Below are 13,107 nucleotides of genomic sequence, written 5' to 3'. Positions count from 1 at the left end.
TTTTTTTTTTTTTTTTTTTAATTTGTTGCACCAATAAAGTAGTATGCCTTTTTTTATTTTACTAGGCTTTGCTGCATACATGGTTCTAAAATGAGCCACTGTTATATCAGTTATGTGATTACCTTTTAATGTTGAAGTTTTTAGGCACAACTGCTGTGATTGACAGGGAATGCATTACCGTTTCTCGACGTTTTCTGAGCTGCAGATAGCTAATTAAGTTGTCCTAATCAGTGTCTGTCTGACATCAGCAGTATCTTATTTGGAATTCCCAATCTTTTCCCATGAGTAATGCAGGGCTGTGTCCATGTGAGGACCTGCACTTCTATTCAGCTACTCTTATGAAGAGGTTGTTTGGTGAAAGAACGGCACCTTTTGCCCCATACCAACATAGAACATTCAAGGTCATGTAAGAGCTGGAAGAAATAATAGGAGGCATTTCCAGAAGAAATTCATTCCGATGGTTTTATTTTACTATGTAACCTCTACTAGGTATGGAACATACTGAATTTGATTTATTAGCTGAATGAGGTTTAAGCAGAGCAGATAAATCAGTGTGTGGGGGGTGATAGGGAAGTGGTACTGAACACAATGCCACCCTCCTTTTCCCCAGAATTCACATGTTGGTAATAAGACAGTCAGATCTAAATCTCTGTCCTGTGGTAGGCAGGCGTGGAGGGCAACGTATTTGACACAACACAGTCCAATCTAGTAAGAATGCAGACATATCCTAAACCTCCAATAGCCAGGTTTTTGAAAGGACTTCTGATGTGCCCTTGTCATAAATGTTTTGGAAAGCAGCCTGAGAAATACACATCTGTGAAACCTGAGAAGGTGACCCAGATTGAGCTATAGCTTAACACTTTTATACATCACAAACTCTCAGGTTTCATTTCATATTCCACCTCCTGTGGTAATGAAGTTAACTTCCTAAAAAGTGGCTAATGCAGAAAAAATACCAGAAGGCTAATAAGATACATTAGATCTCCTAAAAGTAAGACACTTCATAGTTTCTCCTTTTTTTTTTTTTTATCTGGTGTCTAACAAATTATGATTTCATTTTGCTAAATATAATGCAAGATTGTCGTTATTAAGGGTGTGTCCCCGGGCCTAATAAATTACTCCAGCACACGTACAACACGCCCCTCAGACCTGTCGATTAGGTGACGTTAGTTCTGCAACATCTCCAGGGACAAGAAAAGATGGCTGCAGTAGCAGCTGTGAGCACTCATTATACCGTCAGAACTACTTAAGATCACTGAGAGCCATGTTAAGAGGGCCAGTGACCCATGCAACATCAGATTGGTCTAGTTCTTCAAATTATCCCAACTCTGCATTATACAGAGGAGAAGTTGGACTACTTAAAGGATTTCTAAACCCTCCGTTTTTGCCTATATCTACAGCTAACAAGCAGTAGATATAGGCAAAAAGTAAAAAAAACAAAAACCATTTAACAGCGGTTTAAAGTTACCCTGTTTTCGTCGCGCGCTCCCGCCCGAGAATCCGAAACTGCTCGGGAGGCCGCAAAGCATCTTGGGGCGGGGGGATGCGCAGTTCGGATTCTCGGCCGGGAGACGAGCAGAGACGCAAGGTAAGTCTATGGACGCGTGCACCCGCATGCAGACACCGCTGGATCGGAAGGGCCAGCAAGCAGAGAGGAGTCAGCACTGGATCGGTGAGCCGCCGCACCGCTGGAGAGACAGATGAAAACATCAGGAAAGAAGAGGAAGATCATTTAAGGTAAGTGCTGACATTAACATTGTGGGGAGGGAAAAATTTTTTTGACTTTGTCACTTTAGGTATTCTTCATTTTAAAAACTGCCCTTTTGAAGTAGCTACTGTAGTGTAAACTCTGTTACATTCCCTCTCTGGTAGTGACAGTCAGTGATTACAGCAATATTTTAAAGGTCAGAATTACAACCGCAGATGCTGTGAACGATGCATGTTTCCAGTAAAACACGTAATAGTAGTTACTGTGTGTAAAGGGTTATCCTCTTAGCTGACCTGTTGTCAGGATACCAGGGGTCTTACCACTCCTCGGGGTTGCCAAGTGTGGCATAGGGCACAAGTTCTCCTTCCTGGCAGGACCCCTGGTGTCAGAGTTGCCGGTGCGAATGCGCGAAATGCGTGGCGGGTGCGCGCGGTGGACAGGCTGTGCATGCACAGGGGCGCGTGCATAGTGCGCCTGCGCCCATTACTTGTGTCAGGTGTGGGCCTTGCTGGGGGAGGTTCCCAGCACAAACCCTCTGCCTTTCTCTTTGCCATTGGCTCCTGGATGGAGACGCTTCCTGGTTGCCTCGACAACCAGGGGGTTTTCTTAGTTCCCCACTGGGTATAAATCCCAGTCAGAGCCCTGGCTGATTGCTGAGTTATTCTACCTACATGGTGCAATCGCCTAGCCTCCTGTGTTTGCTGCTGCTACTTCCTAACCCCTCACCTGACTTCCTGTTGACTCTTTGGCCTGCTTTCCCGTTCTTAAACCCAGCTGCCTGCCTCGACCTGGACTGGACTTTGACTTTGCCTTTGGATTGTCCCTTTTGTACCTCGCCTTTGGACTATGGCCCGTTCCTGCCAGTGGGTTCCGATTCCCGGCCCAGGCTGACGATACCCCTTGACACCTGTCCCAGTGAGGGTTAATTGCTGTCTTCTGGCTCTTAGATGTCCCACATGCTGGAAAATCTCAGCACAGAGAGAGGCTGAGAATGTGTGATTGTCACAAGGAGTTTGTGTCCTGCCTCTACATTATACCCAGGAAGGACGTATGATTTTAGAGGCTTATATTTACTGTAAAGCACATTTATGACTGTAATATTGCACAGCAATTGAGGTGTAACCCTCTAGACTAGTCTGAACTGCTCTGGCGTTAAGTGCTGTCAGTAATAAAAACATGGTAGTTGCCATTGCTGACTCCAGGGTTGTTAACCTGATTCTGGCATTCTGACACCCGCATCATGTAAGCCACTGACATGGGACATGCATGTAGGCAGTGCGTGTGACCGCTCCAATCCTGCATGCTTGTTCTGGCTCTGTCACTTACCAGTTAATGAAGCAAGGATCAGGCTGATGGTCCCTGGGGCTGCAGTCCTATATGCTGTTTAACCTTTGCTATTCTTTTGTCACAAAGCTTCTGTACCTGTGAAAGTTGAAAGTTGCAGTGAAAGATGAAAGTTGCAGCGTATAATCTTATCTTTGCAGAACCAAATGGCGTGTAAATAAAGAGCCTGGTATCACGGGAGCAGGGCCAATGATCTCACAATGTCTCACCTTGCAGGTACAGATAGGAGGTTGTTATTACAGCTCTGGTGTACTGTTATCGCTCTCACAGTACTTTCTGCCGAAGCTGCTAATCACTTCCCAACAACCGATAACTTACACATTGCAGGCACTTGTCTGATAAAATCCTACAGTTATGCATGTGAGCTGTTGTGGTTTTTTTCTTTTTTCCTGCAATATTCAGTATAACAATTAGAGTTGTAGTGCACAGAAATCCCCAGATCAGTTTGATTTTGTTTTTATGCCTTGCCTAATGATTTATCCAATTCACTTTTAAAGTAATGGTTCAAAGAAAGAAAATAAAGACATCGGTTCTGAGCTCAGGGCTGCCTTGGGAAGGGCCAAGTAAGCCCTCGTTCACACCTGAACATTTTGTAGCCCGTTCTACGCTCGACGAACGCTCTACAAAACGCTCAAAAATATAAATCCCATTGTATTCAATGGTCTGGTTCCCACCTTGGCGTATTTCCGCCCGTCCCTAACGCGCTACAAAACGGCCCACGCCTGAAAAGGTACAGGTACTACTTTGGGCCGTCTTGTTGCGCGTTTCCATTGGGATACAGCCAAGTAGCCTTCGGAAACGCGCGACGGCCGTGCGACTTTTTTACCGCGAATCGCGGTAAAAAAACGCGCGACAGAGACGTGCATATGCAATAAGCCTAGGTGTGAACGAGACCTTAGTGTCATAACATAGATTCTCATCAAACAGGCAGGACGTGATGTACTCAATTACACCCCAGTTTTATCTGCAGCATATTGCTTTGTAATAGTTTTTATCATTAAAGTCTATCGCTAGATTTAAAAAAAACCTTTTGCAATGGGTCTACCCCGGCACTGCAAGGGCTAACTGCATGTGTTGCCTAGGGGACCTGTGTAAAGGGTTTTTACTTACCTGATCCCCGCTCCTGCAGGCTCCCAAGACTAGCGCCAGCAGCATTTTCTGCAGTCGTAGGTCCGCTGATGCCATCACGTACAATGCAGCCCCATAGCCCAACATTATATGTAAAGATGCCAAGGGACAGTCTATATTCTGAAATGAGGGTAGAGAGGTGAGTGCGACTGCCGGAGGGGGCGGGCGGTATGTAGAAGCCCTCTTCACAATATCCTTGAATGAGTAGTTAACCCTTGCATTGTGAAGGTAGCCCCACTGCAAGGGGAGGGATTTTTTTTTATTTACTTGGAGATGAGCCCCAATTAACTGTAAAAACTACAACAATCTATTAAAGCTACAAAAGTAGAAGCAACCAGATCCTCTGCTTCATTTAAAAAAAAAAACTAATCTGGTTCACATGGATAACTTCATTTCTTTTGCACCAGTGTTTGTTTGCTTGTTTTTTGTTTTTTTAAACCAGCCCTAATGTTTTATAGCAATCAGGATGTCTTAACATACAAGATGGGCAGATATCTATTTAAAAAATGCAGTAACCAATAGTGACTGGTCAGAAATCGGGCTTCATTGAGTGTGCTACGGGACATTGAACTTCATCAGAAACTGACCATTCCACCGTGTTACTGGGTGCACATAATAGTTTCCTATCTTCAGTTTTGTAGTGCAGTTGTGGTCATGCTGTGTACATTAATCCATAAAGAGACCACCAGTTCCAGTGTGCACCCCCAGTCAGCTGATGACCGAACATGCTGGGTTTGCTAACCTGATAATAAAGCCAAGATGTGTTTGTAAGCTATTTCAATTGCTAATTAAATCACTTACAATGGACGCTGCTTCTTGATGCTTAAAAGTTTGTTTCCTGCAGAATTAGACGGACCCCTGAGCACTGGCCCTGATATCCTGTTTTAGCGTGGCTCCTTTCCCTTTACAGGGTCCTATGGAGCCACCCTTGTGTGTGCTAGTAAGCTGTTGTAGAAATGTCACCAGCACACCAATCCTTTTAAGATAGCAAAAGCTTTATTTATTGAAGTTTTTTTGTCATATGACCAAACAAGAGCTTTCGGGACCGCACAGGGTTCCTTCATCAGGCTTTAGCATTGATTCCCTTCATCAGGCTTTAGCATTGATTTGTCAGTGCTAAAGCCTGATGAAGGGACCCTGCGCGGTCCCGAAAGCGCTTGTTTGGTCATATGACAAAAAACTTCAATAAATGAAGCTTTTGCTATATTAAAAGGATTGGTGTGCTGGTGAAATTTCTACAATTTCTGACATTTGTGGCGCCATCCACGGTCACTGCGATCACCCCCCACTACAAGGGACATATCAGTAAGGAGTGCGACAAGGATAGTACTTATTGCTAGTAAGCTGTGTCTCCACAAACTAGCGAAGTCCTGATGCTGATACTATCAGGGCCAATACCAGGCATTTTCACAAGTACTTGTACTTGTGATTATGACCCGATTCTTACGGCCGACACCGGCCCTTTTTACATTTTCAAACCGCAGCGGCTGTCTGAGTTCCTGCGCGTTTGGGAACATCAGGCAACCTGCTGGGGACCTGGCAGTAGCTGCCCTTGGCTGAGCCTGTCCAGTTCTATATCTCCTCATTCCCCGCGCAGGCACAGCCACGGATGGCCCCACACAGTACAGTACAGCCCCAGAGATGGCACCCGCCTGATCAACTCTCCACGGCCCACAGAACCCGTAAGAGATCCAAATGCCGCCCGGTGAGATCGCAGCCTAGTGAGATGTATTGTGCTCTGGTGACATCTGTATTTAGCCCTGGTGAGAAACTGCCCTAAAATCATTAGTCTGTGTTTTTAAAAAAATGACACATGTCCCTTTAAGAAAAAGTATTGGCTATTGGTATCGGTGAGTACCTATAGGGGAAAGTAGTTATGCTTTGTTGTAAAAGTGGCAAGGCACTCCTCTCCCCCCTGCTCCCCTCTCTTCCCTTCTCCAAGCTGATAACTGAACAGCTGCTGGAGCCTGAGCTCTGTTCCTTGTGATCTTGTAACAGGAAGTTGAACAGGATGATGTCTGTAAGTATTTGTGTAAAAATGTAAAGAAATACTTTGCTGGACAATGTACATTTGTTTTGATGTGGATTCATTCTTAATAAAACAGAGTTTAGTACTAAATGCTTCAGCATACAGTATAGCTGGAGGCTTACATATTGGCTAACATCATTGTAGCAATACAGTTTTCTTTTCTTACCGGAACTAGACTCCTTCCTGTTTTGTTACTTGCATTTTCTTCTAAGTGAATTACATTAATCGGTATCCTAACACTGTACATAAAGCCTCTGACTCATGGGTTAAGAGAATCCATATAAAAGCATATCTCTGCATGCACATGCACACTAGACTAATAACCGAGCTTTGTGTGTTCACATGTCCGGTTTATGATCTGTTTCCTTTGTAGAATTTTCCATGTAAGGGTCTTTGCTTCTCATGCAGTCAGTAGTCATTGGAACACAGGGCCAGGTTTGTGCAGTAATCATGATGGAAGGCCAGGTCTGTGCATTCAGTCCTCCTTAGGCTAGGTTCACAGCAAGGCGATATGTCGCACAAAACACAGATTCGCATTGAAGTCAATGGAGGCTGTTCACACCTTTTGCGGTTTGTCGTGCGGACAAAATCGCCTGTCGCGCAAAAAGGTGCAGGAGCTATTTTCGTGCGGTTGTTGCACGGTTTGGGTCCCACAGACATCTCTATGTATTGAAAACCGCACGATTTTCAAAGCATAGTCATGCAAACGAAAACGGCTCCCCAGCTCAATCGCCTAGGTGTGACAAACTGTCTGTGTTGACCTTCAGTCAGTTGTTTGGGTTAGTGAAATAGTTTCTCTAAATGCATTTGATACAGCGTGATGTGACATTCTTTAAAGAGTAACTCCATCCTATGGTCAGATCCACACCCCCCTACCCACCCCATTACCTAACTCCTGGAGATCTCCTCCCCTTCTAGAATGGGCAACACCAGAACCCTACGCAGGAACGAGTGCTCTAGCTTGTTTGAACCCTAAGGGCTTGTTCACACCAAATCCGGACCAGATCTGCATGAGTTTCTGCATGTGCAGTGCGGTTTGACTCTTTCCAGTCCTCCCCCCCCAAATGGTCTTTCAGGTGGAGTCCAGTGCATTCCGGGGTGTTTTGGTGCGGTCAGAGCAGAAAAAATAGGGCATGCTGCAGTTTTTCCACATGCCCTGGAACTGACCGCTCTGGTGTGAACTAGAGCCCAAAATACCATTGGAATACATTGGATGCATTTTTGATGCGTTCTGTAACTGCTCTGCTGTGCACTTGGTGTGAACCGGCTCTAAAGGTATTCCTTGGAAATTAAACCTTTAAACTGGAGGACCTTTGGAAAGGTGATGTAAAGGTGAACTAACCCTTTTAAAGCACAGAAACAAGAGCCAAAGACATGGAATATATACAACTACTATGGGCCCTGAATGATGGTTTTTTAATTTGCAAACTTTTAATTCATTAAATGGGTTTCACATTTTTTTTAACCTTGACCAAACTATAATCTATCGTCAATAGTTTAACCAAACCGATGCCTTTTTCCTGTAAGATCCACAGGCCAAGGCTGTGTGATTATGCCGGAGGGTATGGACTTGCACCTCCATATTTGCCTGATCCTGCCGAAGCTGCAAGATTCTCAGCAATGTAATGGAGATCTTCGAGGTTTATCACCGTGTTGGGGCTTGTAGGATGTATACATCATTGCACTAACACGATAAGAGCTATAGAAGCAGTGTAATGCAGCAATGATACCGTGGGCTTGGTTCCAGGGAAATTTCAGGGCGTAAACCTTTTAACAGCAATCTTCCTGGCCAGTGCCTATTAATATAACACCTCAGCTATTTGATGAAACTTGTTTTATTGGCTGCTGGCGTTGCCAGGTATTTATGGAATATTTAACAATGGGTTTTCTAAGTAAGAACAGTTGGTGGGATGAACTACAGACCTCAGATAAAAAAAGCAGGTTACAATGTTCATTGTACAGGAGTGTTATCTTGATTGCTCATGGGAGGAAAAGCATGTTTGTGTTGGAATGATCATTTATGTTTTTTATTCTTAAATCCCTTTTAAGTTTTTTGCATTGTGTACACACTAGCAGCCATTTTGTATGTGCTATTAAAGCCCATCTCTGTGGGGGGGGGGGATAACTGAAGGAGGTTGCAGGTGCCGTGCTTGGAGTGAGCTAGCAGGAGAGGGGATCTGGTAAGTAAAAGTCCTTAATACAGGTAACCTAGACCTAAGTAACCCTTGCATGAGCCCCACTGAAAGGGGAGTTTTGTAACCTTTTGTTATATCTGTTTTGAGAAGTGCAAAAAAGACCTGTTGATCCTTAAAGAAATCTAGTGAGCTGATCATTTCCCGTGCTCTCTACCTCTGCTGCATTGATCTCAGTTGTGTCTGAGGACTACAGATTTATTCCTACCTCCCATGTTATTGAAATGAGGAGGGGGTAACATTCTGTAGTCTTAACACACTTTCTGTCTCTGGGTGACAAAGCATAGACTCAGGATAATGAAGGAGCGTTGTCACTCTAGGACAGGAAGTGTGTTATTAACAATATCATCAGGTGACAAAGAAAACTAATGCAACTACCAGAGGGCTGGTGAGCTACAGTATATAACATTTTTATTCTTGTGTTTAGATGCACTTTAATCATTTTTAATGTCTTTTTCTGAGTATTAAAGCAATTGGCTCTTTATGGGCCAAGCTACACAGTTTCATTTTGCTAAATTTAATCACACCGTGCCACAATTAACAACAGTTGATCACTGCTCAAACCTTTTGTTATTATTCACAGATGGGGACCTCATTGCTTCATCACTTGGGTATTAGGTTTACCAGCTACTGATGGGCTACATTTGTCATATATGTTTGCAGAAACTCTGCCAAAGATTTCCAAACCAACAGAATGACATATGCTCAGCGGACATATGCTCAGCGGAATCCAAATCCAATATTGTGAACACCTCGATAAATAAGTTGATCTCTTGGATCAGTGGCACTGCTGGTGAAAACTGCATAGTGTTTGCCCACCGGCTTAACGGCTCAAGCTGCAGTGGACAAGCCGAATGTTCTTCTACACTTTAGTGTTCTGCTAGGGTAGTGGCACTCAAATGGGTTCTACAGTCCCAGCATATCCTCTCCTGTCATAACACCAGCATTGTCATAGGAATACATACTAGTTTTTGATATTGCAATCAAAGCTTACCTGAAAAAAACCCTTTTGTGTAGTGAGTGCTGCCTTCTGTCTGCTGCCTTCTGTCTGCCTATCGCTCTCACGTTCCTGGACTCCCAGGGTGCTTTGTATCTCTTTCCCAGCTGCTTGATGTGATGTAATCTCAATACTCCATGTCCCATCATGCATTGCTTCCAGCAAGCAATGATGATGTTACATTGTGGGAAGTTCTGATGTTGAGTTGTAGTTCAGAAGACAGGCTCTGTAAGTTGTGACACAAAGAAGGGCATATTCGCAGGGCTGAGTGAAATTGTGTCACTGCATTACGGAAGTACATCCTATGGTCCATCTTCAGTAAGTACGTTTACAGTCTTCTAGATCGCTATAATTATTAGGAATGAATTCTATTTATTTTTAGTTTTTGACTATAGACACCCTTTTGTGGACATTTCAAAATAGAAGTGTATATTGACTTGTCTGCAATATGTGTGATTTAGGAATGCCAAGTTCCTCAACACTGAGTGGATATTCTTTCTGATGACCTCATTGTTAAGTTTCTGTCAGGCAGTTCTGTGTTTCTCATACATTCATGCTTCATGTGTCATTGCTCGGCAGGTCAGTTTCTTAATATTCTCCTACTGCCTTGTGTCTATAAATTATCTTTTCACTGGTCTGGTTGTCACCCTTTTATGTTTCAATCTCTTTTGTGGTTTGAATTTACTTTTTGCTACTGTTGGAAGTTTAAACAAAGGATTCTTCAAAATGATTAGTTAACAAATATCATTGCCACTCATCATTGGCTACATAGTACATTAAGCTGCTTCTTGCCTGCAGGCTTGAAGGACAAATATTTTTAGACTCATTGCTGCTGGCAGGGAGAAGCGTATAACGGCGATTCATATTTCTGGGCTTCATTTATAGTAAAGTGATCTTAAACCCTAAAATATAATACACAATTGCACTGCTGTTCTCAGCACTCACATTGTCTGCTGCTTGATCTTCTTCCACTCTTAGCCTGTCAAAGTTTGAAGCCCCAACCTTCCGGGTTTCAGGTGGCTCCATTGCCTTGCAAGGTCTTTAGGTGGCATGCTTTCATGTGTGCTCACACTACGGGGCACGCATGCATGATGACATTAGCAGAGCCAGTCAAGGAGTTTATCAATGGCAGGGCACGCATGTGCAATGGGACTAATGGGGTCAAAGTTTGAAGCCCCAACCTTCCGGTTTTCGGGTGGCTCCATTGCCTTGCAAGGTCTTTAGGAGGCATGCTTTCATGTGTGCTCACACTACGGGGCACGCATGCATGATGACATTAGCAGAGCCAGTCAAGGAGTTTATCAATGGCAGGGCACGCATGTGCAATGGGACTAATGGGGTCAAAGTTTGAAGCCCCAACCTTTTCAGTTTCCTTGTGGCTCCATTGCCTTGCAAGGTCCTTTTTAGGAGGCACCCTTTCATATGTGCTCACAGAAATGTTTCTACGGGATAAGCTTGCACAATGGCATTAGCAGAGGCAATCCAGGAGTTTTTTTTATCAATGGCAGGGCATGCATGTGCGATGGGGATAATGGGGCTAGCACAGGCAGACCAATACAATTTGTGAATGGCAGGGCCATGGAACTAATGGGGTAAGGACAGATAGACCAATAAGGTTTGTCAGTGGCATACGCATATGCGATGGGGCCAGTAGGGTTTATTAATGGCAGGCTACACATGCACAGTGAAGCTAATGGGTCTAGCACAGGTGTAATAATAAGATGTGTAAATGGCGAACAGGCATGTGCCATGCGGCTAATGGGGTTAGAACTAGCAAACCAATGAGGTTTGTGAACAGTGGGGCAACATGTGCCATGGGGCTAATGGGACTAGCAAAGATGGACCAATTTATGAATGGTGGGGTACATGTATGCGATGATGATGATAGGCTTCTGATCCTTTTCCTGATCCTTTTCCTATCAATGAGGTTCTTGGTGCCATGCCATACCCTCCTCCCTGGGAGGATTAAAGATGCAACTCCAAGCTGCAGCAAAAAACACTCATAAAATCTAATTATTTATTTGTATTTTTGGAAACCATTTTATTGTCCAGTGTAAAAGGGGTCAATCGGTACTGATGATAGAAAAAACTTGAGACTTTAGTACTTCTTTAATAAATGTAAATTTAAAGCAAGTCCCACAAGAGCCCTCTAAACGAAAATACATCCACTTGTTTTGCTGACAAATAATGGAAACGTGTAACCCTATTTAAGTAGCTGACCTAATATTTCACCAATTCCGATTTATTCAAGTGTTGTTTATATGCACTGGGAGGCTGAGACCAGCAGCTCAAATGAATATTTATCGTTCTGAATAAATTGCATAGGAGTAGGCTAATGTGTGATGATTTATGGAACTTGGTTTTAGAGATCTTCTCACTGTTTGTGTTGTCCCCGTTCTACGCGGAAATGCAGCATTTTGCCTTTTCCCTTTTGTTATTTAAGGCCACCTCATCACAGTAGGTATGTGTCTGGAGTCTGGTGTGTTGGGCTGCAAACAAGAATCGCCAGAAGGTGATTCTTTATCAACCAAGCCTCCAGCATTTTTAGGAGTCTCTACTTTACTTCTATTCTGGTGGTTTAAAGACAAGCTGTCAGAACAAAACTGTAGACTGATATGTTTCCTGCATACTGCTGCAGCCAGTGATGTTATCCTTTTTTTTTTTTTGCTACCTGACAAGCCATTGACCTGAAATAACCATGCATACGAGGTATCAGCACAGCTTGTCTTGGATATGTGACTTGCTAAGTAGCTGAGGCAAAACAAGTGAAGCAATCTGCCATATTTCTCTCCTGATAGGTTCCCTTTAATCAAGCCTTGTCCTTGTCTTCATCTGCTGGAGTGAGACAATTTCTGAATGCATTTTAAACTTCGTGACACGAAACTCAGTAGTTTAAATCTCAAATACACTCAAGAAACTTACCGAAGAAATATTGCATCTCATTTGTGTATCACTCAGCTGTAGATCCTCAAATCATCTCTGAATTGGTGCCGACGCTGTCCCTCCCCATGGTCCGTTTGTGTGTTGTAAAGCTGCCGCTGCTCCCAGCTCACTCCCGGGATGGACTACAATCTCAGGTTTAGTTTACTCATTTGTATTGAGTTTGTAGTCCATCACAGGTGCGAGCTTGGAGCGGTGGCTCGTTTACAACACACACAGGGACCATGGGGAACAAAAGTAGCCACCTTCCAGAAGGAAGGACAGTGTCAGCACCAATTCAGAGACGATTTGAGAATCTACAGCCGAGTGATACACAAATAAGGTACATTTTTGTTGTTCATTAGGGTACTTGAATGTATTTTGTAACGTTTCACTCCTAAGTTTAGTGTCACTTTAATACACTTCCATTGTTTTGTTTTTTAGCTCTTATGGTTGTGCATGGATGGCTTATCGAGTCATTGTTCAAGATGTCTAATCTTGTGTTCTGTTCTCTACATCTAGCTAAACATGACTCCCTTTTGTCCCATTCCTGATGAATTGGCTACATTTGGAGCTGTGGGTGCTCCTGTCAGGTACCCACAGAGCTGGGTGGAAAATTATTGATCATATAGTAGCTGCATCCTATCAGATACAGTGACTGTTCAGGGGTGTTTAAGTAACCACTATCGCACTAAACAGCATGCATAGGGCAACCGAAAGTTGTCCACACACACACACACACACACACACACACACACACACACACACACACACACACACACACCCTGAG

At 43.7% G+C, this 13,107-nt stretch overlaps 1 protein-coding gene across 1 annotated transcript in view; it reads left to right on the top strand.

Moving 5' to 3' along the window:
* ABHD2 (abhydrolase domain containing 2) overlaps positions 1 to 13,107 on the top strand; it is a 55,203-nt gene that overhangs the window by 10,736 nt on the left and 31,360 nt on the right. The gene's annotated exons all lie outside the window — the stretch shown is intronic.

Source organism: Nanorana parkeri, unplaced genomic scaffold, assembly GCF_000935625.1.
Source record: "Nanorana parkeri isolate BGI_ZX_2015 unplaced genomic scaffold, ASM93562v1 scaffold42, whole genome shotgun sequence".
In the NCBI taxonomy this organism is placed as follows: Eukaryota; Metazoa; Chordata; class Amphibia; order Anura; family Dicroglossidae; genus Nanorana; species Nanorana parkeri.
The sequence above is the reverse complement of the archived record's forward strand: the minus strand, read 5'-3'. Positions and strand labels throughout refer to the sequence as shown.